Here is a 27,951-nt window from a genome sequence, read left to right as displayed (position 1 = left end):
AGCAATCAGATAGATACATAGGAAGAAAATCTGAAAAACCTAGGAAAAAAGAGATTATCAGAGGGAAGAAAGTGATCAAGAAATCAAAGGCAGCAAAGAGGCTAAGAAGAATGAGGATTTTAAAAAGTCATTGGATTTGGCAGCTTTGATAACTTTGGAGAAAGCAGTTTTGAAGGAAGGATAAAAGTTTGAAGCCAGATCATAAAGGATTAAAAAGAGTAAGAGCAGAGGAAGTATAGACACCTATTGTGGATGATATTTTCATGGAGTTTAGTTACAGAGGGCAGAAGAGATATAGGACAATAGTTAGCAGGGATCGAAGGGGAAACATGGGTATGTTTGTAAAGCAGTAAGGAATGAGCCAGTAGAGAGGGAGAGGTTGAAAATAAGTAAGAGAGAGGAGACGACAGCAGAATCTGTTGGAGGAGACAGAATGAAATGAAATCAATTGAACAAAAAGGATTTAGTCTTGATAAAGAAGAAGGCCAATTCATCACATGAGATAGAGGTGGAGGAGAAGCTTCATATAAGAGTAGAATTTGAACTTTGAAGGAAAATAGGGATTTCAGGAGTAGTTCAGGAAATGAGTTCTGTTGATTGAGAACAAAACCAGAACTGAGTTTTAGAATTCAATTTAATAAATGGTGCCTACTAGGTGCCAAGCACTGTGTTAAGTACAGAAGGCAATCCCAAGCCCTCAAGAAGCTTACAGTCTAATGAGGACATGGGAGGGACAACATGCAAACATATACACACAAAGCAAGCTATATATAGGATAAATAGAAAATAATGAAAATAGGGAAAGTACTGGAATGAAGAAAGGTTGAGAAAAGTTTCATATAAAAGGTGAGATTTTATCTAAGAATTTAAGGAAGTCTGGAAGGTTAGTAGTTGTAGTATAGGAAAGAAAGCATTGTAGACATGAGGGACAGCCAGAAAGAATAGCCAGAACTGAGAGATGGAGTGTCTTGTTTGTGGAACAGCAAAGAAATCAGTGTCATTGGATCAAAGAGTACATGGTGAGAAGTAAAGTATAAGATGACCAAAAAGATAGTTCATTAAGCTGTCCACAAAGGGGAAAACCAATGTAAGTGGCCTACTTTCCCAAATTTCTCCGAGTTACTTGTTATATAGGATTCATTCAAAGGAGCAAAGGAAAATACATGTGATGAATTTCCAAATATGACAAACAGATTGCCTAAAATGTATATCTCAGGAAATGGGAAATTCCTTGCATCAATTTTTGGATCCCTTAGAAGGTTTCTTGGGTCAGCATGACCTGCAGGTCCTGACTTATGCAATAAACAAGTCTAGTCTCTAGGCAATACAAGTCTGATTTCTTGCTATGCAAGGCTAGATTCAAACAATGCTATAATTAATAATTTTCCCCACAGTGCAATAAAGGTTAAACACCCAAAGTGGCATTATTGGTGGGTATAGACAAAATCTCACACATACATATGGCATGGCTAGGTGGTATAACCACCCATGGTTGTAATACACTATATATTATCCCGTGCATGAGGCATGAAAATGGTCGCTGCTTTGCATTGGACTATTTTCACTCCACCTTGTCTTCACCCTCAAGAGTCTTGATTATCAGAAATAATCATCAACACATAGTTGGACCATAATTTTATTAAGACATTAGGAGTGACCCAGTTGAAAGAAAATGTACTCCTACTCCACTCTAGCCATTGAGCCCCCACTGGTGCATTTCCCATTCACTCAATTAGCCATTTCTTACATAGAGATAATCAAAATAATGACACTTTTAAATCTTAAATATAATAATTTACTTAATAAGGCAAAAGAAATAACATTACAGTTATGTGTATTAAAGTCAATGCAGGAATAATAAATACATCACAATATACATCCAAATTTAGAATTTAGAAATTAGATCATACTTTCCCACAACATCCATAATATCTGTGATGAAGACTTTCAGGAATCTAAACGGGACCCATATAAGAGAGGAAAACCCATGTGTTTAAGGTCACTTACAACGCTGGTCTGCAGGCTTTTATGTAATCAGTCCATTTACAAACATCTGCATCAGCGAAATTGCTTTTCTGCCCATTGCTTGACTGTTGTCCTTCAGCACTCTTTAGCTGGGCAAATTCTCCTCTTCTCTGCTCCAGCATAATCTTTACAAATGTGTAAAATTTGCAATCAGCTTTAAAAGAGTATCTGGAAAGTGTGACCATTTGCTATGAAAGCAATCCTTTTTTTAAGGCAGAGAACTACCCCCCAAAAAAAAAAAAAAAAAAAAAAAAAAAAACTCATCCACTATCTCTAAGCTCTATAGATCAGCCTAACCAGTTATTTCACTTACCCAGATTTTGGTTGTCCAACCATCATGGAGCTCACAGCAATACAGCTCAAGCTGACTCTTTTAAACCAGATAAACATTGTAGCCTATACAATAGCTACTGTACAAAAACTCTTCTGATTTTTCTTCATAGACTGAAGGTGGCCTCAGAGAGCAAGGGACTCTTTCACCTTTCTCCAAATCTAGGCAGTGCAAGAGAGCAATAGGTATTATTACAGTTAACCAGTTAATTTCTCTTTCCCACCAACCAAAAATAACTCAACTGAAGAGCTTTATAAGCTGACTGCTCCTAAGAGTCATAGCTTCAACAAAGCATCTTTCTAGGCCACCCAAACCCCCAACCCCAACCAATACTTCTACAAATCTCCTCAGGTTCCTGTTTCAGATTCTTCGGTTTTTAATTGTTGTTGTTCAGTCATGTCCAACTCTTCATGACTCCATTGGGATTTTCCTAGAAAAGATACCGGAGTGACTTGTCAATTCCTTCTCCAGCTCATTTTAAAAGATAAAAACTCAGGTAAGCAAGGATGAGAGACTTGCCCAGGATCACACAGCTAATAAGTGGTTGACATCGGATTTATATGAATTCAGGTCTTTTTGACTACTGCCCCACCTAGCTGTCAGTTTTTATACCTAAGTCCTATCTACTTCAAGGGCTTAAATGAGAAGCTCTCAATGACTCACCTCTCAATTAAAAAGTCATAAATTCTCAAATTTACCCTGACAAATTAATAGGCTTTTCTAAAAGCATTTCTAAATGTTTCTATGATTTCTTTTTTTTTTATTTAGTTTTATCCTATTTAGTCATAAAACAGTTATACATAAATGTGCTACTCTATCCCTTCAAGCTCCAAAGAGTCTATCATAGTTCAGTCTCTTTGGTATCTTTGGAAGTATGTTTCTTCTCATTCATATTTCTTCAATTTTCATTAAATAAAAGCTTTTTTTCTGTCTCTTCAAAACATCAAATTGTTCCCACAAAAGCAAAACACAAATCTACATTTTTCATAAGGAGATGTGAGTTTTTGTTTACACCACAGATTTTCTGTCCAAAACTGCTCAGAATGTCATCTTTTGTCAGCTTCATATCTTATACATATTAGCATTTGTTTTAATTAAAACAAAATTATTTTCCTACTTTTAAATTCATCATTATATTCAGGTAAAATAGTAGCAGGTGTTTGCAGAGTCTGATAATTAATATTATTGTGCTTTACAAAGAAATGGTTTCATTTTTCTTTTTCATCAATAAACTAAGCTCCACTTAAATAGACCATTCCTTACACAGGAATAGGGAATGGGCTGTGTAGTCAGAGAGAAGGAAGATGAATTAATGAAAAGGCATTGATTAAGTACTTACTATATTCTAATCCCTGTTCTAGAAATTGAATAGTATGTGTGAAGGACAACAGATGTTCTTAACAAGGACTGAAATGGTAGCCTTATGGCAAGCAACAACTATGGCCACCTCATACTCTGTAATTAGTAGTACCAAGACATATATTCTGGGCTTTGGAAGTGGGCCTCCATAATCGACTTGCCAAGATTTGGCTATACCCTAAGAGGATCATCCCTACAGCTTCCCTTTCTATGTGGGGATAAAGTTAGCAGATTGTCTGGTTCTCCCTAGCTTCCTTGACTTTTCTGGGTGGGGCTGAGGCCTGTCTAGTGGTATGTTCATTCCTATGACTAGTTGGGGGGAAAATCCATCATATTACAGAACTGATTTGTCAGGTGTGAGGATTAACTGAGACATTTTTTGAAAAGCACTTAGTAACATACCTAGCATAGAGTGGATGCTCAATGCTTCTTCCCTTCTCTAGAGAGCACTTGACTCTCAAGACTCTGAGGTATAAGCACTATAATTATGAGTATTCCTATTTTATAGATGAGAACCCTAAGTCTGACAAAGTAGTAAGTGTCTTGGCCAGGGCTACCCTAGGATTTATCAGAGTTTGGTTGTTATTGTTTTTGTTGCTTTTTGATCAGACCTTTAGTTTTATTGTTAGAAGGAGCTACTTATTAATTCAGGTAGGCACCTCCTCTGCAAATTAGAGTTTAACAGAATCACTAAAAGGATAAGTGATGTGCTTAGGGTCATACAGTATGTGTGATAGGTATAATTTGAACCTAAATCACCCTTATTCCAAGGCCAGCCATCTGGTGTGTACCACATTATCTCTCAGAATGTATGGAATATAATATAACTTTTTCCTAGTTATCGGTCATTATTATATAAACAATATTTATTCTACTCTGCTGCAGCTATCCCTGTGATTATAGTGATTATATGGTAATAGGTAAAGAAGTAAAAGGTACTGGACACAGGATTAATGGGTTTCATTAGACATTATCCAGCTGACATTGGCATGGTAATTTAAAGTTTACAAAGGACTTTATATTATTATGTGGCCAATCAAATAGACTTTTCCTTTACTTCCAATAGAGAACCAGCTAACCAAAGCTTCTTAGGATATAATCTTCAGCTCTTCTTGGTTTTCATGACTGATTTTAGACTCTTCAAGGTTCTTTTTTGGCTGGAAGAGACTTTTTATTCTTCCTTCCTTTTAGTTTATCCACTTTCTATCCCTTCTATATGCTCAAAGGTCTCCACTTTGCTGAAGTGTTCTGTTCTGAGTTCATGATGGTTGTTTTCATGGAGAATTCTTTATTTAGTGCCATCCTGACAAACTTTGTCAATTCTGGGCTGTGGTTCTTATGATTTCACTTCACTTACAATTGCAACCCCTTCTTCTCCCTCACAAATTCTCTCTTGTGAATGACTCTCCTATTGTCTTCTTCAGTTTGGGGGCATGAGAGATGGCAGGCTCAGTGTTATTAAGGGTATAAATTAGTGATGTTTTAGTTTTTTTAGTGAATGCCATCATATGAAGTTTGGTAGGGGATGGGGGCAGGAATGAGTTCTTGGTGAATGTTATGAAGTACAACTACACTAAGAGGTTCTCTATTACCCTGAATCCCAGGACTATTTAACTCTGAATTTTAATTCTGATCTGACAATGTGGAGTATAGAGGACAAAGTCATTTTTTCCTTAAATTTTGTCCTCCTTTTTGGTGATAGCTTGTATTTCTGCCTGCTAAATTTTTTTGAATGAGGACCATACATTTGGTTACAATCTCAAACTGTTTTAAGAACTCTTCCTATAACTAAGATTAATTTGCTCTTATTTGCAGAGACCTTTAGGCATTGATAGACATAAAACATATTCGTTGTTGTTGTTCATTTCTGGCTCTTTGGACACTATTTGGGATTTTCTTGGTGAAGATACTTGGAGTGCTTTGCCATTTCTTTTTTTATCTCATTTTACAGAAAAGAAACTGAGGCAAGTGATTTACCCAAGATCACACAACTAGTAAATATCTGAGGCCAGTTTTGAAATCATGAAGAGGAGTCTTCCTGATCCCACGTCCAGTTCTCTCTCTATTGTGCCAACTAGACATTGTTTCCTTGATAGCAATTTTTTTTAAATGTTAAGTTACTTCCTTCACAACCAGTAGGTCTCATTTTTTTTCCTCTTCATCTCTGCTCCTGGAGGTCCTTGGATTCTGTAACTATCAGCTTCCTTTCCTTAGACATAGGAGATGTGGGAACAGACCTCTTGCCTTCTAGGGATAGAACAGTCTATAACTACTCCAGGTTAGCAAAGGCTGTTTCTGCTGAGAGAAAATGACGCTGCAGAAACCGAAATGGCCAGACATGCCAAGCTGTTTACTTTGAAATTCCAAAGCCTTGACCAGCTTTTTTGATTTCCTGGAATGCTTTTATTCCATCATGTGGTAACTGAGGAGGAAGGAGCCTGTAACCTCAAAGTGCCAGCTGGAATAATGCCTTTTAGTTACAGAGCAGTCTCACACACACACACACACACACAGGGTGTCTCATGGCCTCTTATAACCCTAGTGTCTCACTAAACTCCCATGCTTAAGTCACTTGATGACATTACGATGACACAGTTTTCGTCAGCCTAGATTTAACTAATGTTTGGGAAAGAGAGGCGGAGTCGTACAGATTTAGGGAAACTGGTCACTCCAAGAACTGTCATTTCTCAAAAATCTGTCACTCCTGCAAAAGGATCTGAGTGCACCTTAAGTCTACCTCTAAATGGTCTGGGACAATATTTGCACATTGGGGAGTGAGGAAAAATACCGGATCCAATTGAAACAGTCAGAGGAATTCAGGTAGTAAGGGAAAATGTAATTAACCAGACTGGAATTGAGCCAGCACACTAGGGCTCAACACCTCCCATGGCTGTGAAAAGTTCCAGTGGCTATGACCCAATGAAACAGAAACTGATTTTGTTGTGGACTTTTCTCCTTCACTGAGAACCGTACCAGAAAGAATTCCAGACAGGAATGCTGTTGCCTGGGCTAACAGCAGGACCACATTGCTGTTTTATTTAATCCTTCATTCCCGAAGAGGACATGACATCAGGGAGGTAAAGCTGTGACATGCAAATGAATTGGATTTAGCTGAGGAAGGGCTGGGCAAGGTCACTTGCCTCACCTTCCCCTCCAGAGCCAATTGGGTCCAGTAGCCTGATATAGATCAAGACGACTGGACATGGCCCTGGATACTGTGGGAGACTTTGGTCTTTTTAAGCTAAAGTCTTCAACAGGTCTCAGTCTGAGACTGCACCCATTCAGGATTGAGGATCCGTGGCAATTGAAGCAAAGAATTTCCTTTTTCACCTTGTCAAAAAAAAAAAAAAAAAAAAAAAAAAAATCCATATAAATAAACAAAGCTGGGAGGGGAAGGCCCTAAGGGCTTCTGGCCACTTTATATGGCTGATGGCTCTGCCTCTCTTAAATCCAGTTCATACTCTAGTCAAGACATTACCCTTGTGAGGTCATTGATCTTTTTTGAGAAAAGAGGATGAACAATAACAAAAATAATAATCCTTGTATGGTTTGTCCTTAGTGACCAGTAGGATGCAAGCTAAGATGGCCCTGAAGTTAGGGCCAGAGGGTGTGACTCATCACAGCTTAGTCATATTTCCATATTTGCAATCAGTCAATTCCAGAGGGGAGAAAAGGGGACATAAGCAGGAGAGGCAGAAAAGATGAAAAATGCTCATTTTTTTTCTCTCTGCCCCACAGATCTCTGTGGAAGTCAGAGGTCTGTGGGAAGGCCCTATTGTAGCATGAGCTATGGCTGAAATGAGGAGATATGTATTCTTTCTTTACCAAAGACTATGGGAGTTAAAGGACCAAGGGGTATCCTTTATCCTCACATAAAAGTGTTCCAAATCTTAAGCTCCTAAGGCTTAAAACCCCTATCATGCTACAGTGGTGAAAAATGCCCTTTGCCCAGGCCACTTGGATTCCGCATTGCACCAGGTGCAAAACACTACACTCATGTGATCTAGCCGTTTTCTTTTGTTTGTCTAAAATAAGCTAGAGGTGAGACTCCTCACCCTAGAACTTCCTACCGGGAAGTCTGTTCTCAGGAGGTGTGATTTTTTTTTTTTTTTTTTTTAAGTTCTTTACTTAACTGCTCCTATTGCTGTGTATGTAAAGCAGATGGGAGAAATTTTCACATTTTTGCAACCTATTCCCTGGAAACTCCCATGGGGATTCTTTCCTTCACATCAACACCTTCACCGGTGAAAGTTGTTCTTTTGGGTATTTAAAAAATATTAAGAGAAGATAGATTTAATCTTTATTGTATTCATTTAATACAGAAGAACTATTAATAGTAGAAGGTGAGAAGAGATATAAATGGAGAGATAGTAAGAAGGCAGAAAGGCCTGGGCTAGAGAAGAACAGTGGTCCTAAAATAACTGCTTATATTTAGGGCGCTCTGAGGCTTACAAGGTGTTTTCCTCCTAACAACCTTGTGAGGTAAGTAGTGAAAGTAGTATTTATCCCCATTTGACAGATGGACAGTCAGGTAGTCAAGAGGTATTTATTAAGCTTTCCATCTTCTTTTTCTATCTTCTTCTCTGCCATCTTACTCTCTTCAGCCTAGGGACACAGGCCTGATTGGTGTTCCATCTCTCAACTCTCAGCATTTTCTCTCCTCCAGGCTTGGAACGATTTCCTTGCTCATCTCTGTCTCCTGACTTACCTGGCTTTTTTCCAGTCCAATTAAAATCCTTCTAAGTTAGTGCCTTCCCTCACTTATTTATTTGCTATTTCTATTACACCTTCATTACATTTTCATATTTGTTTGCTTGTCATCCTTCCCATTACATTGTGAGCTTCCCTGGAGGACAGGGACTGCCTTTTACCTTTTTTTTTTTTTTTTGGTACTTCCAGTGCTTAGCACAGTGACTAACAATTAAATAAATGTTTCTTAACTAACATTAAATTACTGCTTACGGCCTACTGTGTGCCGAGCATTATATGAAGGACTAGGAGATGCAAGGAAAGGCAAAGTACTAATCCCTGCACTCAGGAAACTAATATTCCAATAATGAAAGGAGTAAATACATAAACAAGGAGACATAAAACATACAGCATAAATAAAGGTAATCTGAGAGGGAAGGCACTGGCCTCTGGAGAGAATAAAGTTGACCTGCAGAAGATAGGATCTGAGCCAAAAAGGCCAGGGAAACTGAGGCAGAGGAGGATGGGGAGGAAAGCATCCCAGGTATAGCAGATAGAAAGTATAAAGGCCCCCAGAGCAGTATGTGTGAAGACCATCGAGCAGCTTGAGGGAATGAACCCCTTAGTGGTCTTTGTTATTGACTGGAGAATATGTATTGGGCTGATATAGCTACAATGTAGAGTATATGGAATAGATATGAGCAGACTGAAAGGGTTGAAAGGGACAAGGTTATAAAGAGCATGAAATGACAGAGAACTTTATATTTGATTCTAAAGGTAAAAGAAAGCAGGTGGGGGGAGGAGGCAACATAGTTAGATATAAAATTTTTAAAATCACCTTGGCATCTAAGTATAGTTTAGATAGGGTAAAGAATTGAAGCAGAGACACTCTAATACACAAAGTTAAATCTAGTTATTACCTTAGATTTGTATCAGGACCTGTGGGCCAGAGCCAAGAGACCAGCATTCACAATGCTCCTCCCTGAACCCTAGTACTATGCCCAGGGCCCCTTCCCAGAGTCTCGTGCAGCCCAGGATCTGGTCCCAATTTAGGCTTTTACCACAGTTTTGACTCTGTGTCCCCAGCAGTCCCTAGTAGTTGCCTTGTCAATAGACTGAATTGACACATACTGCAGAGGCCAGAGTGATTTTGCTTTTGGCATTGGGGGGTGCTATGTGTCATTCCCCACCTATCCACCCTTTTCAAGGGAGAAGTCAATTTGCAACTGATGTGTTTGAGATTGATGTTCAGGCACCAAATATTGGCATTCAGTCAGGTGAAGAATTCACAACAGCCATTCTCTTTGGCAAAAGGGAAGTTTATTTATGAGAAGAGGTGACAGACAAAATGAAGAGATACAACAGACATCAAAAAAGTAAATATGAAATAGATTTGGGAGAGCATCTAGAGGAAAGTGTTTTAATAATTTTAACAATTAGCAAGGGATAGACTAAATCCTTAGAGGAGTTTAACACCCTGGAAGAGTTAGTTAGCTATAACAAGAAGAAAGGGGCATGGAAAACGGGGTGAGAGGAAAGACACCATGAGCCAGTGTCCCCCAAAATGGATTAAGCAAAGATGGCGGGGGCCACAGGCAGATTTATTGGGGAAATTTAACCTCAAGGGTTTGGCCTAAATTGGATTTTCAACTGGACATAGCAAGGTGGGGCTACCCAAGACCTCCAATCCCCATCAGTGTCTTTCTCTGTTTGCTTCAGGGAGTAAATACTTCAGTTTTTCTCGGCCAAACCCACCTAATTACTCAGGACCTCATCACAGTCAAGCTTTAAAAGTCAAGATTTACCAAGCCACGCGTCCAGTATGGCCCACTACTGAGGAACTCATGGATTCTTGAACTTTTCTCTAAATATTTTCCCTAACTTAACTCTCTACCCCTCCCACACCAACCCTCAACCCTCTTCCATGGAGCATTCTGGCTGTGCTCAAATATATTACAAGTATATCACTCACTAAAAGAGGAATCCCACTCTCAACCTCTACCATTTGTTCATGTCTTCTTACAAAGCTCATGCATACCTATATTTAAGGGGAGGATCTGGTTGCACAGATTAGATTGGGAGGAAAGAAAGAAGAGAATAGATAAAATTAAGGACTTTGTTCATGAATAAACAGGAAGATTTGAATTCAAAGAAATCTGGTTTCAAGTCCCAACTTGAACAAGCTACTATATGATCCTGGGCAAGTAGTCACCTTTCTACACCTCTTCTACCTCTTTGGGAAACAGCATTTCATAATTCTCAAAATGCTATATAAATGTGAATTATTGTGTCTTTCTGTAAGGATAGTGAAATATTACAAAGCATTGTCATTACTGCTGTTGTCCATCCTTTGTTCTTTAAGAGGACATTAGGATATCGGGAGGAGGATGTAGGAACTTGCAAATGAATTGATTTTAAATAAGACAAAGCTGTGCAAACCCCCACTCTCTTCCCCAGTTATTTATTAGACATAGATTGGGACAACTGATAATGGCCCAGGATGCAGAGATGATTTTGGCCTTTTTAAACTAAGGTCTTTCCCAGGATCACTTTGTCTGAGACTACTTTAATCATTAAAGATTAGGTAAGAATTTAGGCAAAAGATGGCTTAGTTTGCCTTCCCAAAAGAATCAATCTGGGAAGGTAAGATCCTCAAAGTTTCTAGACAGTACAGAAACAATTGCTATTTGTACGCAACTCTAAGCCATCAAAACCTAAAAAATGAAAAAACAAAGAATCTTGGGTAGGTACCTATTATTGGCCAGCGAAAACCAGAGTGATTTCATTTCAATCTCAATGGACTTGAATCAAAATCTGGTTTTCTAGAGCTATATTTTAAGAAATCATAAATAAAAACTACATGAGACAAAGAGTTTAATTGTTCCAGTTTTTTTAAAGATAGGATAAATAAGTAGGGAAGAAAAAAATCTAGCCCCCCCAAAAAGCATGTGCCATCATCTGAGTAGAATGTAGTCTCCTCGAGGAGAGGGATTATGCTTTTTAGTCTTTTTATATCTATCACCTTGCACAGGGGAAGTTACTTAATAAAAGCTTGTTCAGGAAAGGTACATTGGGGATAACCCTGAATGGACAGACCAGGTGGAGGCAGAATGCAGAGATTTTTCATTTAAAATCTAATTTACAACTAGTCCCAGTAACTCCATAAAGTCAATACACACCTTTGACACAGAGGAAATATAAAAGACAAGAGTGTTTGTTTTTGATGATCCACAAAGGGGCTGCCTACTAGACAATGATTTCATTCCCAAGGCATGGCACTGATAGTGAAATCAAACAGCCCACAAATTGGAACAGCCCAAAGGCATTATCTTATACTTGATTCATGGCCTCAACTCTCTTCAAAGCCCTTTATCAGCAGGACAAAGTGAAATATAATTGTTATGATTACTGCTCTTCTGCAAGCTCCAGGAGTTTTAAACTTTCCTCTCCCTCCCCAAACTCAGCTAAACTTTCTGCTCCTGGCCTTCAGTAGAATAAATGGTTGCCTAACTGCCTAAAATAGGACAGAGAGTACAGAAGTTGTGATGAAGGGGGGAGAAGAGAAGAGGAAGGAAGCTGGGAGGTTCCCCTCATATTCTTTTCTTATACCCTATATGATCTCAATCAAGTTACTGAACCTTTGGGACTTGTTTCTTCACCTATAAAATGGGAATTAGGGGAACTTGATGAGAAAACAAGAAGCATGTGATGTGCCAGACACTGTGATAAGTGCTTTATAATTATTAATTTATTTGATCTTTACAACAATACTATGAGGCAGATACTGTTATGATTCAAACTTTACGGTTAAGGAAACTGAGGCAGACTGAAATCAAATGACTTGCTCAAAGTCACATAGCTAATGTCTGAGGCTGGATTTATACTCAGATCTTCTGATTCTAAGCCTCAAATCCATGCACTGAGCCATTTTTGATGTTTAGTCATTTTGAGTTGTGTCTGAGCTTGTGATCTCTTTTGGTATTTGCCTGGTAAAAATACTGGAGTATTTTGTCACTTCCTTCTCCAACTCATTTTACAGATGAGGAAACTGAGCCAAATGGGATTAAGTGATTTGTCCAAGTTCACACAGCTAGTGTCTAAGACTGGATTTGAACTCAGGTCCCCTTGACTTTAAGTCTGGCACTCTATCCATTATGCCATCTATTTGCCCATTCAGTTTCTAATAAGGATAGGGGAAAGGTTGTATTGGATAATATGTAAGATCTCTTGATTTTCAATCCATGACCCAAATGGCAATCTGAAGTAGGGAAGGCAGCAGGTCACTGGGCAGCCAAAGCAAAGTACCAGAAATGAGATGGGATGGCCGGACATACATTTTCCTACTTTACAGTTTCACCTCAGCCAGAACTAGGACTCACACCAGTTAGAAACTGTAAGCCTACCCATCCCCAGGCAATTTGTTCCCTTCTTCTTTTCTGTAACTTTGTCAAGCTACTCTAAGGATTTGATTTGTGATCCTCCTTCAGTTTCCCAACTGCTCTTGTCAGGATTTTTTTGTGCCACAAGCTTTTTAGGGGACTAGAGTTTTTTTTTTCCTTTCTTAATTGTTTATCCTAGCTTTAAAAAAAAAAATTAACACTTTTGTCTCATGTAGTTTTTATTTGATTTCTTAAAATATAGCACTAAAAAGTCAGGATTTGAATATAGTCCATTGAAATTCAAATGGAATCAGTTGGGCTTTCACTGATTGGCCAATAATAGGTACCTACCCAAGCATGATTTTTCAATATTTTGGTTTTAACTGCTCAGAGTTAGTGTAAATAGCTATTGTTTCTGTTCTGGCTAGAAACTCTGAGGGGCTTCCCTTCCAAGACTGATTCTTTTGGGAAAGCAAACTAGGTCATCTTTTGCCTAAATTCTTATCTAACATTTAACAACTGAATGGGTATCATTTTAGACAAAGGGAGACCCAGGAAACACCTCAGCTTAAAAAGGCCAAAAAGACTACAGCATCAGGGGCCATTATCAATTGTCCCAATCTATGTCCAACGACTCTAAAGAGAATGGGTGTGAATGAGTTTGCACAGCAGTTTTCCTATTTCAAGCAATCCCTTCCCTAGAGCTATCTGAATGTATCCTAATATAACTCTTGGCTAGAAACTTTTAACATATCACTTAGGAGAGCATATTAGGTTTCTAGAGCCTTGATTCTTCCTTGTATCACACTTGTGACCTGACTTCCATCTTATTCCTGAAAACAAATTGCAAGGTGCCAGCTAGATGGCAAAGAAATCCCACACTTCGGGGAAATAACAGCTACCCATTAGCATTTCTTAAGGGCAGTGGTATCAAAGTTTTCTGCCTCAGTTCTGGTCATTTATTAAAATTATTACCATAATCTTCCTATTATCTTCCAATATCTACTAATATAATGATTTTCTATGATTTCTTCTAGCAAGCCAAATTCAGATCATTTAAAAACAATTTCTCTAGACCTAAGCATTAAAAGATCATAGAATAGAATCTGAAGAATACTAGATTATGAGTCAGAGAAATGTGGTCCAAATTCTGATTTGACTTCTTCTGAAATGTATTAATTCCAGCAGGTTTCTTCTCTAGTCTTCAATTTTCTCATCTACAAAATGAGGGCAGTTGGGACTAAATTTCTAAGATCCTATATTCCTAAATTGCATGACTATTTTTATTTTTTGAGGGAGGTCAGGGTGGTAATTGGAGTTAAATGACTTGCCTAGGGTCTTACAGACAATAAGTGTCTGAGGCTGGATTTGAATTCAGGTCTTCCTGACTCCAGGCCCAGTGCTCAATCCACTGAGCCACCTAGTTGTCCCCTGTATATGATCATTTTGAAAGATTATTTTTCATCTTCCACCCATCAAATGTTTTTGCATAAATTATATGAAATGTACTAGGATTAAAAATAAGAGTAAAATAAAGTTAAAAATTTAAAATTAAACAAATTGTACTGAGGCAGGACAAGGAAATGAAGTCAGTCAGAGAAGAGTTCTTTTTAACCTTAAGTGTTCTTTCAGTTTTACTACAGATCTTGTATTGGGTGGGGGTGGGGGGAGAAAGCAAGGAAAATGGTCTCAAGATAGGCTGTCTCAGGTACATCCATAAATGTGAAGAATAATTTTAATGTTTGACAATGTTTTTGTAGAAAGGTAACATAACCAGTTTTTTAACCAATAAAATGAGATGTAATTATTAAATTTCTATTCTTTGCTATACTTGACAAATAAATATTGGAGTGGGAAAGTTGTAGAATGTCCCAATTCCAACCAGCAAGTATTTATTGTTTCCAATGGGCCTAAAGTACATTTCAATAAAATAAAATAAACCTCAAAACTTCATAAATGTGAATAGGACTTTTTGGCTTCTGGTTGTTGTGGGCTTTTTTTTTTTTGGGGGGGGGGGGGAGGAGAGGGCAATTGTAAGACAAATGAGTAGTTTTTACCTTACAGAGTTCAGTGGAAAATTGTTTGCAGGAGAGGGTTCAGACTACTATCTGTCTATCTGCAATAGCCTGTGGGAAAAAGGAGGAGTTAAAAGAGGAACAACCAAACCCAGAAAGAGAAATTTTTTGAGTATAGAATTGAGCTATGCTGGTGAAGAGACAAGTTGGGACTTCTGGAAATAAAATACAGCATTTAACTCTGATGATGAAAGGACTAGGGACTTCATCTATTTGTCTCAGTTTCCTCATTTGCAAAATGAGCTGTAGAAGCAAACTACTTCAGTATATCTGCCAAGAACATCCCAATTGTGGTCATGAACAGCTGGACATGACTGAAAAACATCAGTTTACCAGGAATGATGCTAAAGGATTAATGCTGGTAACAACCCGGGGATTAAGGTACCACCAGCATTGTCATCCTCCTTTTACCAATGAGGAAAGAGAAGCTAAGAAATAGGATTCAGACGCAGGACAAGTCCAGAGCTGTCTCCTCTCCAATATGCAGCCTATATTTACCAAGTTAGTGCCAGTGAACACATAGAAGGCAAGCAGCAAAACCCACAAGAGCACTGGATTAAGCTTGAGCTTAAAATACTGGGAAATCGTGCTTAGAAGACCTAGGAGACAAAATTGCAAAATGGATAATGAGCCTACCTCTGAGACCAGAGAGAAATGGGTCCAAGTTCCTCCTTAGATAAATGAGACCCTACTCTTTGAATACTGGTTGGAGGTTGCTTAAGTCAAATTGAGACCAGTACAAGACTTTAGCTTAAAAAGGCAGGTCTCTCATTGCCTCCAGGGCCATCTCTAACATATATCTGGCCACTGGACCCAGATGGTTCTGGAGGAGAAAGTAAGGCTTGTGACTTTGCATAGCTCTCCCTCAATTAAGTTCAACTCATTTGAATGTCATGACATCACCTCCCAGATATCAAGGTCCTCTTCCAAAAGGAAGGACAAATAACTATGACCAAGACCCTAGGAGAACCAGTTAATCTCTTCTGGCCCCAGGCAAATCTCTAAAATTGTTGCCTAGCAAGTGCAAATCTGTTTTGGTAAAGGGTGTTTCCTCCATAGTTCCTATGAAGTGAAATTACAGGCCTATGAAATCTTTATTAAAACAAAAAAAAAGGCATTTAGATTTTTGTTGTATTTTTCATGTTTGAACTCTTCATAACAAAATTCAAATTATTGTCTGGATTGTTTCTGATTCTGTTGTAGCAAATTAAAATAGGTAAAGATTCTTAATGAGGCTAAAAATCTCTTGTGATATACAAAGATTTGGATTATGCTGATTTTTTTCTTTAACAACAGGATTGGTTAGGTTTATGGTGACACTTTAAAAGTCTTCCTCTCACATGCTTGAGATCAAGGAGCAATAATCCAACAGAAATTCCCATTTTTCTTCATTTAGGAGAGTTTCTTTTGGGATTTTGTATACATGAGTGTATCTTGTTTTTACAAAGCTCTTCTTAGTGCTAGTAAGAAAGGAAAAGGAGCAAAACTCCATGCTAGGGGTTATATGGAGTTTTAACAAGAAAAACTAGGCTGTAAAAGGGAAAAAAAGGCAAATTTTCTAATTTACAGTTCAGTACCCCTACAACTTTTTTTTTTTTTTTTTAAGCTTTGTGTGCTTTTCTCTGTGTTGATTTTCTGCTTTACAGAGCAGGTCATCTAAACCCAAACTCCATAAAGTAAGTAAATAACTAAAAAGTCTGTCCTTGGGAGTAGGATATTTTTTCAGTGTGGTTTCTGGTATCCAGGGTCAAAGACTAACATTCCTGAATGGTGGGGGAGAGCTGCAGAGAGAATTGAGAGATAATTTAGTCCTGGTGAGCTGATACTTTCTTCTGGACAAACAGTTCCAGTTGGTGGGGTTTCAATCCCAGAGAAGGTTTGGGGATAGGCTAGCAGGCACCATAGAGAATGTTTTGTCTTAAAGGCCTGCCCTTAATTATGGAAAGCATCAGAATAAGCAAAGATCCTTCTCTATGGTTTCTACTTTTAAAAGGTGACAGCCAGAAAATAAATCAATAAATGAAACCTTGCTGTTAGAGGAGAGGAGTGGAAAGGAGCTGTCTCTTTGGGCTAGTCAATATAAGACAATTTGGGGATACATTTTGAGAATGTCCACACCTAAAATAGTATTTCTATAATTACAGTTTCAAATGGTATTGTCATCAGATTGAACTACTTATTCTAACTCAATTAACAAATAACTTCCTACTACTGCATTTGAGGAGTATCCCCTTCCTTCCATGCTGTCAATTTTCAACTAATTGTGAGGATCTGTAGGGAAATACAGCAATGTTAAGTCCCAACTTAAATTTTAACCTCCCCCAAATTTAGTAGTTAAGATTTTAGAATTTCCTGTGCTATGTAAAAGTGAAATAACTTATCTAAGGAGGGTTACCTAACTAACAAGTGTCAGAGACAGTATTAGGATCAGAGACATATAATGAATTCTCCCAACCTAGTTTGTAAAGAATTTGGTATAAAAGAAATATAATAAAATAATTAAAGGAATTAACAACAACCAACAGATATTTATTAATTTTTTTAATTAACATATTTATTCAATAGTTGTCAAAGAATATTTATCAAATATTTATAAAAATGTGCCAGGTACTGGGCTAAGAACTGAAAAATATTATTTAGGAAAGATTTAAAAGGTATGGAATTCATTGTAATAAAGATAACACTTGCCAATAAATTGAATTGTAATTCTAGCTCTGCTATTTACCAGTTTTGTGACCTTGAATTAACCTCACTTTTCTGGGAACCTCAGTTGGACTAGGAGATCTCTAAGGTCTATCCTAGTTCTGACTTTCCAAGATTTTTAAGATTATCCCTTTAAATGGATATCCCCTATTGTGACTATCCTACAAAAGATCACTCTTTTTGGTTATTAGTTTATTAGTCCAATGCAGACTATTCCAAGGATGCATCAGATGTCAGCTTTATTTGGACTTCATATTCTTAACATAAGTAGTATAAAAATGACTCCACAAAGAACTGCAAATCTATTACAATTTGTTACTTCTCTTAAATATATAAAGTTATTGTCTAAGTTTGTGTTTTTTCCCCCCTTTCTCCAACTCTCTCTTCCTTTCCTGGATTTAATGTTCTATATCTGAACAGAAAAAAGGGTCAACACATGGGGGAGGGAGGAATTTTCTCCTTTCCTAATTAATATCCAAGATTACTGGGGGGACAGGGAATATGCAACTGAAAATCTTTAGCATAGTCAGATTCCCCCAAATTTAGGAGAAACTTAAGCCTTCACTTTACAAAACCCTGAACAAAACACCTTTGGATTCTTATAAAGTTCACCTCAATTTGAACAAAAGTCTCAAGTTTTGTTCAAAAAAGGAAAGAAGCAGTATTGATGGAAAGAACACCAAAAATCAACAAAGATGGTTCTTGTTTCATTCTATTCCTTAAGTCAAAATGTAAGCTCCTGGACATGGAAGCAATGAGTTTGGACAGATCTTGGGTCAGTGAAGGACTGAGAGCCTCACTGGCATGGCCCATGGGGCCAAGAAGAATCTGAATAAATGAACAAGAAGCTCCTGTTTCCAATTTTGTCTTTTGTATCTTTTGTCCGTGGAATAGAATCTAGAGTACAGAAAACATTTACTAAATGCTTTAGTGAATCAAAATGAATTAAAATAACTTGTATGACTTTCAGCAAATTACTTAATTGAGGTGGCTCCATCCACAAAAAGCTGGCTTTTCTTCCAGCTCTAGATTCAGTGATCTGTGAGGAATGGCGGTAGTGGCAGAAAGATTTGTATGAAGAAAGAACAAACAAGGAGTTGAAGAAGACTAGAAAGTCAAGGAGCCTTAAAAATTTTTTTTCTTAGAAAGAATTATAGTTAACCTATAAATCTTTAGGGGGGATATCAGAACAAGTAATCCAAGAATTGCCCAAGTTGTTTGTTTAGCTTTTTTTCCCTGTGATACATACCGTGATATTGCCTTTTTATAAACTGGGAACTATATCAAATACAGCTTTGGAAAACATGTTGGCAGGTCTTAACATTCCTTAAGCACAAATTTGGCACCATTCAGAATCTCTATACCGAGGGGACTGCAAAAGAGAAGCATCTCTAATAAGCAATATTTACCCAAATGGAAATCAGGTTAAATGTCACCTTTACTATGTATGTATGTGAATTCCTATGCATGTGCATGTTGAATCTTGTGACTTAGTTTAAGGGGGGGGGGGGGGGGGGTTTTTTTCTTCTTCCTCTATTCAGGGCTCAATCCTCCGAGGTCAAAATCTTTTACTTTCCAAAACAATAGGGAGTGGTGGTACCCTGTGGCTAGATGATGATTCCAAACAATAGGTGTTTCAGAGTCTGGGTTTATTGAAACGGTCTTGTCTGTGTCCTGGGGGAGATTGTAAATGAGATGTCAATAGGACTTCTTTTGTGCAGATGGCATTCATCCTGAATCAGGGGAATTTCCTTAGGTGCCAGTATTTAAAGCTGATTTGTAGCTGCTCTTAGCTAAAACTTTTTTTTTTTAATCAAACTCCCAGCTAACAGCAATGAATGAGTCATTTGGTGTGATTGTAACTTCCTCCCCTCCTAAGCAATGACTCAGTAATTTACATTTAGAAAGGAAAGCTCCTAAGAAGATTGCTCCTAGGATTTTCTGGAGAGCTTGATCCTCTTTTTCCAGACCATCACGTGGGCTTGAGCTGTCAGCAATCCGGTTAACCCTGGGGAGACTAGCCAAGTTGTTTTTCTCACTCGTAGGAAAACTTTGGGTGGTTTGACTTGCTTGGTTTTTGAAATCTTGAGAAAAGCAGCCAATTTCCTGCCTGAAACCTTTTTATTTTTCTTTAACCTCCCCACCAAGTTGTTGTTGTTTTTCCCCCCTTTTTTGTAAATGACTGGCCATTTCAATTCACCATAATTATAGTGAGGTAAGGTTTAGCTAACTCCTTCCCAAGAAGATAAAGCAACAGTTTTATTACCTCTCAGCCAGGTGCCGGAGGGTAACAAGACTTGCCAGAAGATAAGGTTATCAGTAACTGCAAATGGGTTGAACCTTAGAGCGGCAACCATCAAAATGCTCCTAGTCCACTACTAACAGATCTTTTGATCCAAATAGTAGCTCTCATTTTCGCTAAGGTTTTCTCCCTTATTCTGGTACAAAACTTCGTGGAATATTGCTGAAATTTCTTTTTTCTTCTAGTCAATGAAAAGAAAAACAGCCAAATTCTCTAAGTACTATATGAGTTTCCAAGCTTTACTTATCAAACAGCACCTTGTGTTTTATCCCCAAACGGCCTGAACCTGGGTGTGATTAAAGTAAGTATAGGAGATGCAAGAACAAATAGATCTGGCAAAGTATGAAATTAAACATTATACTACAGCATATAGTCTGTCAACATCCTCTAGGGAAATAATTTGTTGCAAATTTATTAAAAGACAAATATGGTTTTGTGTTGTAAATGGTGGTTTTTAACAATTGTACAGTCCAACATACTGTGCATAACATTGAAATTAGGTGCTAGGGATCCAAGGACAAAGAACTATGGACAATAATCTCAAAACCCTTATATTCTACATTTAATAAGTGTTGGTGCTTGTGAAAATCTAGAAATTTCTTTATTATTACTTACTGTTTATAGTTTTTTATAAGTTTATTTACTATTTGTAATTTTCTCTTATTATTAGCTATTTATAGTTTTCTCATATTTATTACTTAACTACAATTCCTTTTGAGAAAGGAAGTTAAGAAAATAAGCAACACTAGGCAGACTTTGTATTTGTTTCATGATAAAAGATATACATAGGTCTATCTGTCTCCTTTAACTTAAAGTATGTGAACAGAAATGCCAATTTTCTCAATTTCCAGGCAACACTTTTTTTTAAAGGCGCATTTTCCAAGTCCATGTTCAAAATATGCCTGATAGGTCTATAACTAATGAATGCAGAATGCTGTTTCCAGATAAACCTTTAGGAGTCCTCCTTAAGCTACATTAAATGAGTCTTGGCATTTAGCCGGAGCCTTGGGAAGGAGTCAGTCTCTCAGAGGCCAAACGTGCAGAAACAATTTATAGTAGGCCAGGAGAAAGAAAGGAATGCTTGCATTATTTAGTTTGCAATCCGTGTAGGACAGGCTCTGTAGCCGGGGGACAAGGAGTTGGAGCTGAACAGGTGAAGAAAAAAATGTCAACTAATAAATTTAGAGAATTTATCCATAAGGATGCATCGAGCTGAGTCAGATGTGAACAACTGCCCATATAAAAATTACCCAACAGCACACATTATTAACATTAGATCTAAATAGATGATCCATATAATGAGACTTCTGGGTCTGGGACAAGTGCAAAGCATGCTGGGATTGAACTTTTGAGCTCTTTTTTGTGACTTTTCTTCCCCTATCAGAAAGTAAATTTCCTGAAGGCAAAGGCTGTCTTTTTTTTGTACTTTTTTCTAGCAATTTTAGCAAATAGCACAGTGTCTTGTCTCACAAATGGTAAGTGATTAATAAATGGGTTTACCTGGCTCAACTAACCCTTTCTATTAGAATTAGGAAGGATCAGAAAGAAGTATTTTAAAAACCTAATCTACAATTCTCGTGGCTTTAAAGGTCTCAAAGAACACATAAATAGGTAGTGGGTATAGGTAATGGAAATACCCCTTCCGGAAACTATAGGTGTGTACCTTTGGTGGGTCCGGGATCAAGGCAAATCTATAGCTTAAAACAGAGATTTTGTGTCATGGATCTCTTTAACGATCAGATGAATTTTATTGAAGAGTATTCAGAGAAGAATAATATCAGATGAATCTTGTCTGAATAATATTTTCTTTTGTTTTTAATTTAAAAAAAAATACATAGACCACCCCCCAAAAAAAGAATGTTTCCATGTACACAGCACAACATAAAAAAAATTCACTATAAAACTGTGAATTTACATTTCATACTGTTTTTTTTTTTTAAACTATGTAAGTAGTAAAGCTACTCTGCTTTCTATGCTTCCTTCCAAGTTTTCTTTTATCTTCTGCAGTGCCCTTTTAATTTTTTTGTCCCCACTTCCCCCTTTGGCTATTCTTAGACACAAATATGCATATGGATGTAGAACCATATTATACATACTTCTGTTTATCAGTTCTTTCTCTGGAGGCAGATAATATCTTCTCCAAAAGTCCCTTGTATTTGATTTGAGTATTTGTCATACTCAAAATGACTTATTTGTTCAAAGTTGTTCTTAAAACAATATTGCTATTATAGTATGCAACATTCTCTTGGTTGTGCTCATTTCACTCTTCTTTATTTCATGCAATTTTTCTATGTTTTTCTAAAAACAACAAGCTTATCATTTCATATAACATGTAACATTCCATCCAATATACCACAACTTGTTTAGCCATTGCTCAATTGATAGACTGCTCCAAAATTTCCAGTTTTTTGTCACCACAAAGGGTTGTTATAAATATTTTAGAACATATAGGTTCTTTTCCTTTTCACCTAATCATCTTGGGAAATAGATGGTATTGCTGGGTCAACGGGTTTAGATTCCAAAGAATAATATTTTTAAATGCATAAAATACATGGGATTACAAACAAAATCATTCCATTGAAATATCATTCCAAAAAACTTTGTTAAATTCACATATTTAAGATTAATAATCCCTAGCCCAGAAGATCATAACTCTAGTTATATACTATAATCTTCCCAACAGAAGGGTCTGAGCTGGTCTTATTAATCACATTAATAAGATTCCCATAGGAAGAGGGAATAGAGTGTGGAAAAAGGATGTCAGAAAATCTAAAGTCTGGTCTTCACTAGCATCAACTAACTTTCTTACCTTGAGCAACTGATTCACTTAGGTTCACTTTCTCCACCTGTAAAATGAGATGGTTAATAGCCATTTAAATCTCCAAAGTCCCTTTCAGTTTTAAAATGATATGATTTTTATTTCTTTAGAAAAAACCGTAAAACCACAAGTTTAATATGCTGGTCTTTATTCTTTTCTCAAAAAACCATGATTACAATCATGGTTTAGATTTAGGATGTCCTAACAAAACATCCTAAACTATTTAGTAGCTTGTTATAATACTTTGGGTTTGTTTTTTTTATTCTGAGTCCCAAAGATTTCCTGATATGGCATCAGACCTTTGCTTATCTTGTCCCTCACATTAAATTTGGCACTTACCAAGTGTTAAAGAACAGCAGCCCTGAGGTACTAGAAATACTATGAGAACTAGAAATAAGATAGAGGCATATTCACAGTTTTGCCACGGCAAAGTATATAGGCAGGGACAGCTAGGAAGTATAATAGATAGCAAGCACACTGGCCCTAAAGTCAGGAGGACTTGAATGCAAATCCAGCTTCTGACACTTGCTCTGGTTAAGTCATTTTAACCTCATTGTATCCTTTATCTTTCTCCCCCTTACTTCCCCCCCCCCCCAAAATACAGTCTCAGTAGTAAAGTACATAGAATCGGGAATATGAGAGCCCAAATCTGGTCTCAAACATTAACCGTATGAACTTGGACAAGTCATTAATCTATCTGCCTCAGTTTTCTCATCTGTAAAATCAGGATAAGAATATACACCTATCTATCTAGATGTACACACACACACACACACACACACACACACATATACTGTTATTGTGAGATTAGGATTAGAAACAGCATTTTGTAAAGCCTGGCACACAGTTAATATTTGTTTCCTTTACCTATCTTGAAATTAGAGTTGGATTGATTTTTAAGATCCCTTTCAGCTAGAATAGAGAGGCAATTGGGTGTGGTGAATAGAGCTGGCTCTGGAGTTTGAGAGATCTCACTTCAAGTTCTGACTGACCCATACAGGATATGAGACACTTGGCAAAGTCAATGCTCTAGCTAAGGCAGCTAAGTCTATGTAATGGTATGGAGAAGGTGTAAATTTATACCAGTAGTTTCCTCACCTGAGAGTTTCCTATTCCAATGAAATTCCAGGTCCAGACCCTATCCTTCCAGCTATAAAGTTCCATGATTCTGTTATTTAGAGACCAGAAAATGTCTGGCGTTTTAACTGGATTAAATCATAGATGTTAATAATATTCCATTTACAGATCCAGATCTAAATATATTTGTGGATATATGTGTGTATGTATATATATATGCTACCTATAATCTCCTAATAAAAGAAATAATAGGGTAAATAATTAACAAGATAATTAAATACAACAGTATTCCCATACAACCTTTCATCCCAAGTTCAAATAATTAAATTCAACAGACATTTATTAAGGGCATAATATATCCAGGACACGAAGCTTGGTGCTGGATAATTAATTATTTCACTTGGCTTGGCCTTAAACAACAGGAAGGATGAATATTCGATGCATTTTCTTTTATTTTCTTTACCTCCATGGACATCCTGTTTTCACAAGCTTATGGGTTTGGCATTGTATTGTGTAAAAGCTTTCCTGTCTGATCTCAGGTCTGCTTTCCCCCATCTGCCTAATGTAACATCATACTGCTGCTTTTACAAGAGCCATGCCCTCTTCCCAAAAGCCCATTAGTTTACAAGCACTTTGTCAGTGAGCAAAGGTTACTGACAAGTCTAAAATAAAATTTTAGTTCTGACTTCAGTTTGACTGAAGTCCCATTAGATATTATATAATGCTTTATACAGAGATCATTCTAAGAAACTATAATCACTTTCCTGATGTAAGGAAAGAACTTCAACATGGATGTTATAACATGCTATCATCCAGAAACAATTGGTTATAACATCCTGGTAGAGATGGATGCATTGTTATTTCTACTTTGTTTTCTGTCACATGGTGTGACATTACTGAGTAGTCATTACCACCCCTACCCCTTCTCAGTTAGTCACCAGCTGTCAGGCTGGGAGGGATGATTTCACTCTTGTTCATTTCATTTACTCCTGGCTTTGAGATCACTTCTTCCAGGTAATAACCAATTCTCTTGAAATAATGAAATCATAAAGTAAACAGTTCTTAACCCTCAAACATCTTATGCCTTACTCAGACAAATAAGAGGAAAAGGAAGAGGCAGATGTTTCAAAAGTTAAGGAGAGAGAAAAAGTATCAAATAGCAATTACATCAAGAAAAGGATAGTCAGAGCCACCAGAACATCTAGGTATATGTCCAGGTAAAGCAAAATATAAAGAACTGAGGGTGATGTGGGGGAAATCCATACAAACCAACAGTTTAGGGGAAGCTGAATCTGGTGAGTTGCTTGAGTTCTGAGTTGTAATGGGACTAAAATTAATTGGGTATTTTCCCTAAATTCAGCAGCATTATATTGAGCCAATCGAATCAACGCAGATTGAAAAGAAAATAGGTCAAAACTTCAATATAAAATGAAGAAGAGAAGGCCAAGGGAAGAAAAAAAGGAAAGAGGCATGAGGGAAAGAAGGAGGGAGAAAGAAAGAATGAGGGAAAAAAGGAGGAAGGAAGGAAAGTTTTTTTTATATATTTTCAAATTACTACATCCTCTTTTTCAAAGTAATTTGACAAAGGAAGGAAGGGAGGAAGAAAGGAAGGAAGGAAGGAATGAAAGAAGGAAGGATGGATGGAAAAGGGAAGGGAAGGAAAGGAGAGTTGAAAGGGAGAGAGAGCATGTAGGCTTAGTCACATCAAAAGCTGAACTGCTTGATTTTTGTCCATGACTGCAACATCTCATTCCTTAATCCTTCACCAGTTTTCCAATCTTATTCCTATTCTGACCTCGCCTTCTTCCCTTTGCTTTGCTTTTATAGTTATCCTTTTTTACCTTTGATTCTTTTATCCCATTGTCTTCTCTCTCTCTCTCTCTCTCTCTCTCTCTCTCTCTCTCTCTCTCGTTTCATCCTTAAAAAATTAAGTGGCACTTCATTCCAAGGTCATTGGTATCCTTGATTCCAATTTCTGTCTTCTTTGGAAGCTTTCTCCAGTGGAGGAAACTTCCTCTACCTTTTTCAAAAATTAGTGGAATCAAACTCAAATAGAAATATGACGACTGAACCACACATAAGGATCCTTCTAGGCTGCAATGGACTCCGAAAAACACAAATTAAAATTATGTCTTGTATTTTTATTTATTTTGTTAAATATTTCCCAATTACATTTTAATTTGGTTTATCAGATTTCCATAGTGTTACAGGTCACAAGAGGTTAAATGATTTGCCCACAGTCACACAACCTGTACTTGTCAGTGACAGGACCATAAACTCATGTCTTCCTAGCGCTGAGACTGAGCATCCTCTAGCCATGGCTGCTTTTCTGCCTCTCTAAAGATAAAGGGAAGGGACAAGGCATTATTAAGTGCCTATTCTGTGCCAGGTACTGGGTTGAATGATTTACAAATATTATCTCTTTTGATGAAATGATGGAAAGCTGGAAATAAGCTTTTCAATATCCTGACCATAGTTACTATTGGAGCAGGAGTTCCACCTTGAAGAAACTATGTTCTTGTGCTATACTTCTAGCATCTTATTTAAACTTTTAGTAGTAATCAAACTACTCTTATTCGGAGCTGTAAACATTTTTGTCTTTAATATTAGTGCTTCCTAAATGCAAGACAAATTCCAAAGTAACTTCTTGAAAAATGGGAATTTGCATTACTCAATAAACACTGATTGCCTGGTAAGTGTACAAATTATGCTAAACTGTATCCACTATGGACGGAAACGTGGAGAAACAGTTGCAAAGCACTTTATATACTTTAACCACAAATCTGTGAGGCAGATACAACGGAGATTTGTTGCCCCATTTTGCAAATAAGGTAACTGAGGTTTAGACATTGACTGGAAAGTGTCAGGAACTTGAAGCCATTCTAACCTACAGCACCTCTACTCACGGATATTTTCTGAAAACATTTTAAAGTAATTAGCCTTAAATAGAATTATCTCTTTCCACCACTGTTGACCTGTTGCTAACCTCTATTGTTCCTTTTTAAAAAATATTCCAACTCAATATTTAACAAGCCTTAGATTTTATCCCAGGACCTGGACCCATCTGAAGTGACTAGTCCACACACACCACTTTATCTTCTTTAAATAAGCAGAAATAAAGGTCTGAATAAGGTGTCTATTTAGTAGGTAATCTGTTCTGAACTTTTTCCAAGACTTTTCGGTGGAAATATACTGGGTGAAGAAAGAGCAGCACCACCAAACAAAGCCCAACTTTGGTGATAAAAGGGTTAACGGGGGGTGGGGGGAGGATTACCAATCTAGTTTATCCATTAGCATTTGAATGTGTTTACCCCCACTAGCAGAAGAGGCCAGGGGAAGTGGGGGAGGGGGAGATTTCACTGCTTTCCTCGAGCTGCCTTTAAATCCTACCTAAGCATTCCATAGGTCAGACCAGCTGGAAGGCAAACATGCAAATTAGTCAGGGCCCCAAGAAACTAAGCAGCAACATCTAGATGGGAGATAAAAATGGAAAATACAGGAATTCCACCTTCTGGAGTAACCAGGTAAAATCACAGTTCCAATACTGTAATATAGAACGATTATCTTTTTATTCTCAGGTTAAAAATCCTTTCTTCCATATCTCCATCTCCCCTCCTTTCCCCCCATTCCCCAGATTCCTCATCCCCCCCCTCCTGGAAGACTTACCTTCTTTCCCGCAGCTGAGAAAAGTGGGAGCACGAAATCGGGTGCTTTGAAGCACATCAGTAATACTCCCACTGCGGCCACTGGGGGACTCTAGAGAGCAGGGTTGCAAGAAACAGTCCTCAACTTCATTGTGTTTTAAAGCCCTCCTTTCAAAAAGCACACACACTCTTCATGTTACAGCTACGAGTTGCCATGTTGCTGGTTGCCAGGCTCTTGGCCGGACCAGGGAGGAGGGGAAAGGTAAAATGCAGAGCCGTTGGCTGAGTCGGTTTCAGGCTGTTGCTTCCGTTTGGAGAGCAGCTGCTCCTCACCACCTCAGATTTGTTTAGTTTTACGTTCTCAGTTAAGTGGAAGCATCTTGCATCATTTCCAGTAATGAAGTGCCTGAGGCTTTTATTTATTTATTTAAATGACTAGTTCTCAGATCCTCCCCTCCCTGGATTTGCATAGTAACCTCACCTCGGGAAATCCACCGTTTGCAGCCACTTGGGTGTCTCTTTAAAAGCCAGCAATTCTCCAGTTATAAC

The 27,951-nt window shown here is 37.6% G+C and overlaps 1 protein-coding gene and 1 long non-coding RNA gene across 9 annotated transcripts in view; one reads left to right on the top strand and one right to left on the bottom strand.

The window, feature by feature from the left end:
* Nucleotides 1-27,951, top strand: part of DLGAP1 (DLG associated protein 1) — a 1,087,876-nt gene that overhangs the window by 955,682 nt on the left and 104,243 nt on the right. The gene's annotated exons all lie outside the window — the stretch shown is intronic.
* LOC111719079 lies at nt 1,524-27,753 on the bottom strand. Of its 2 annotated transcripts, XR_002769372.2 has the most exons (6): nt 27,425-27,753; nt 22,673-22,709; nt 14,841-14,909; nt 2,690-2,786; nt 2,339-2,517; nt 1,524-2,150 (listed from the first exon to the last, which is right to left on the bottom strand). It is a non-coding gene; the product is annotated as an uncharacterized LOC111719079 (long non-coding RNA). The 2 variants fall into 2 exon arrangements; XR_004232125.1 differs by lacking the exon at nt 14,841-14,909.

This window comes from Sarcophilus harrisii, chromosome 1, assembly GCF_902635505.1.
Source record: "Sarcophilus harrisii chromosome 1, mSarHar1.11, whole genome shotgun sequence".
NCBI lineage: Eukaryota > Metazoa > Chordata > Mammalia > Dasyuromorphia > Dasyuridae > Sarcophilus > Sarcophilus harrisii.
This window is presented reverse-complemented; position numbering and strand designations above follow the sequence as displayed.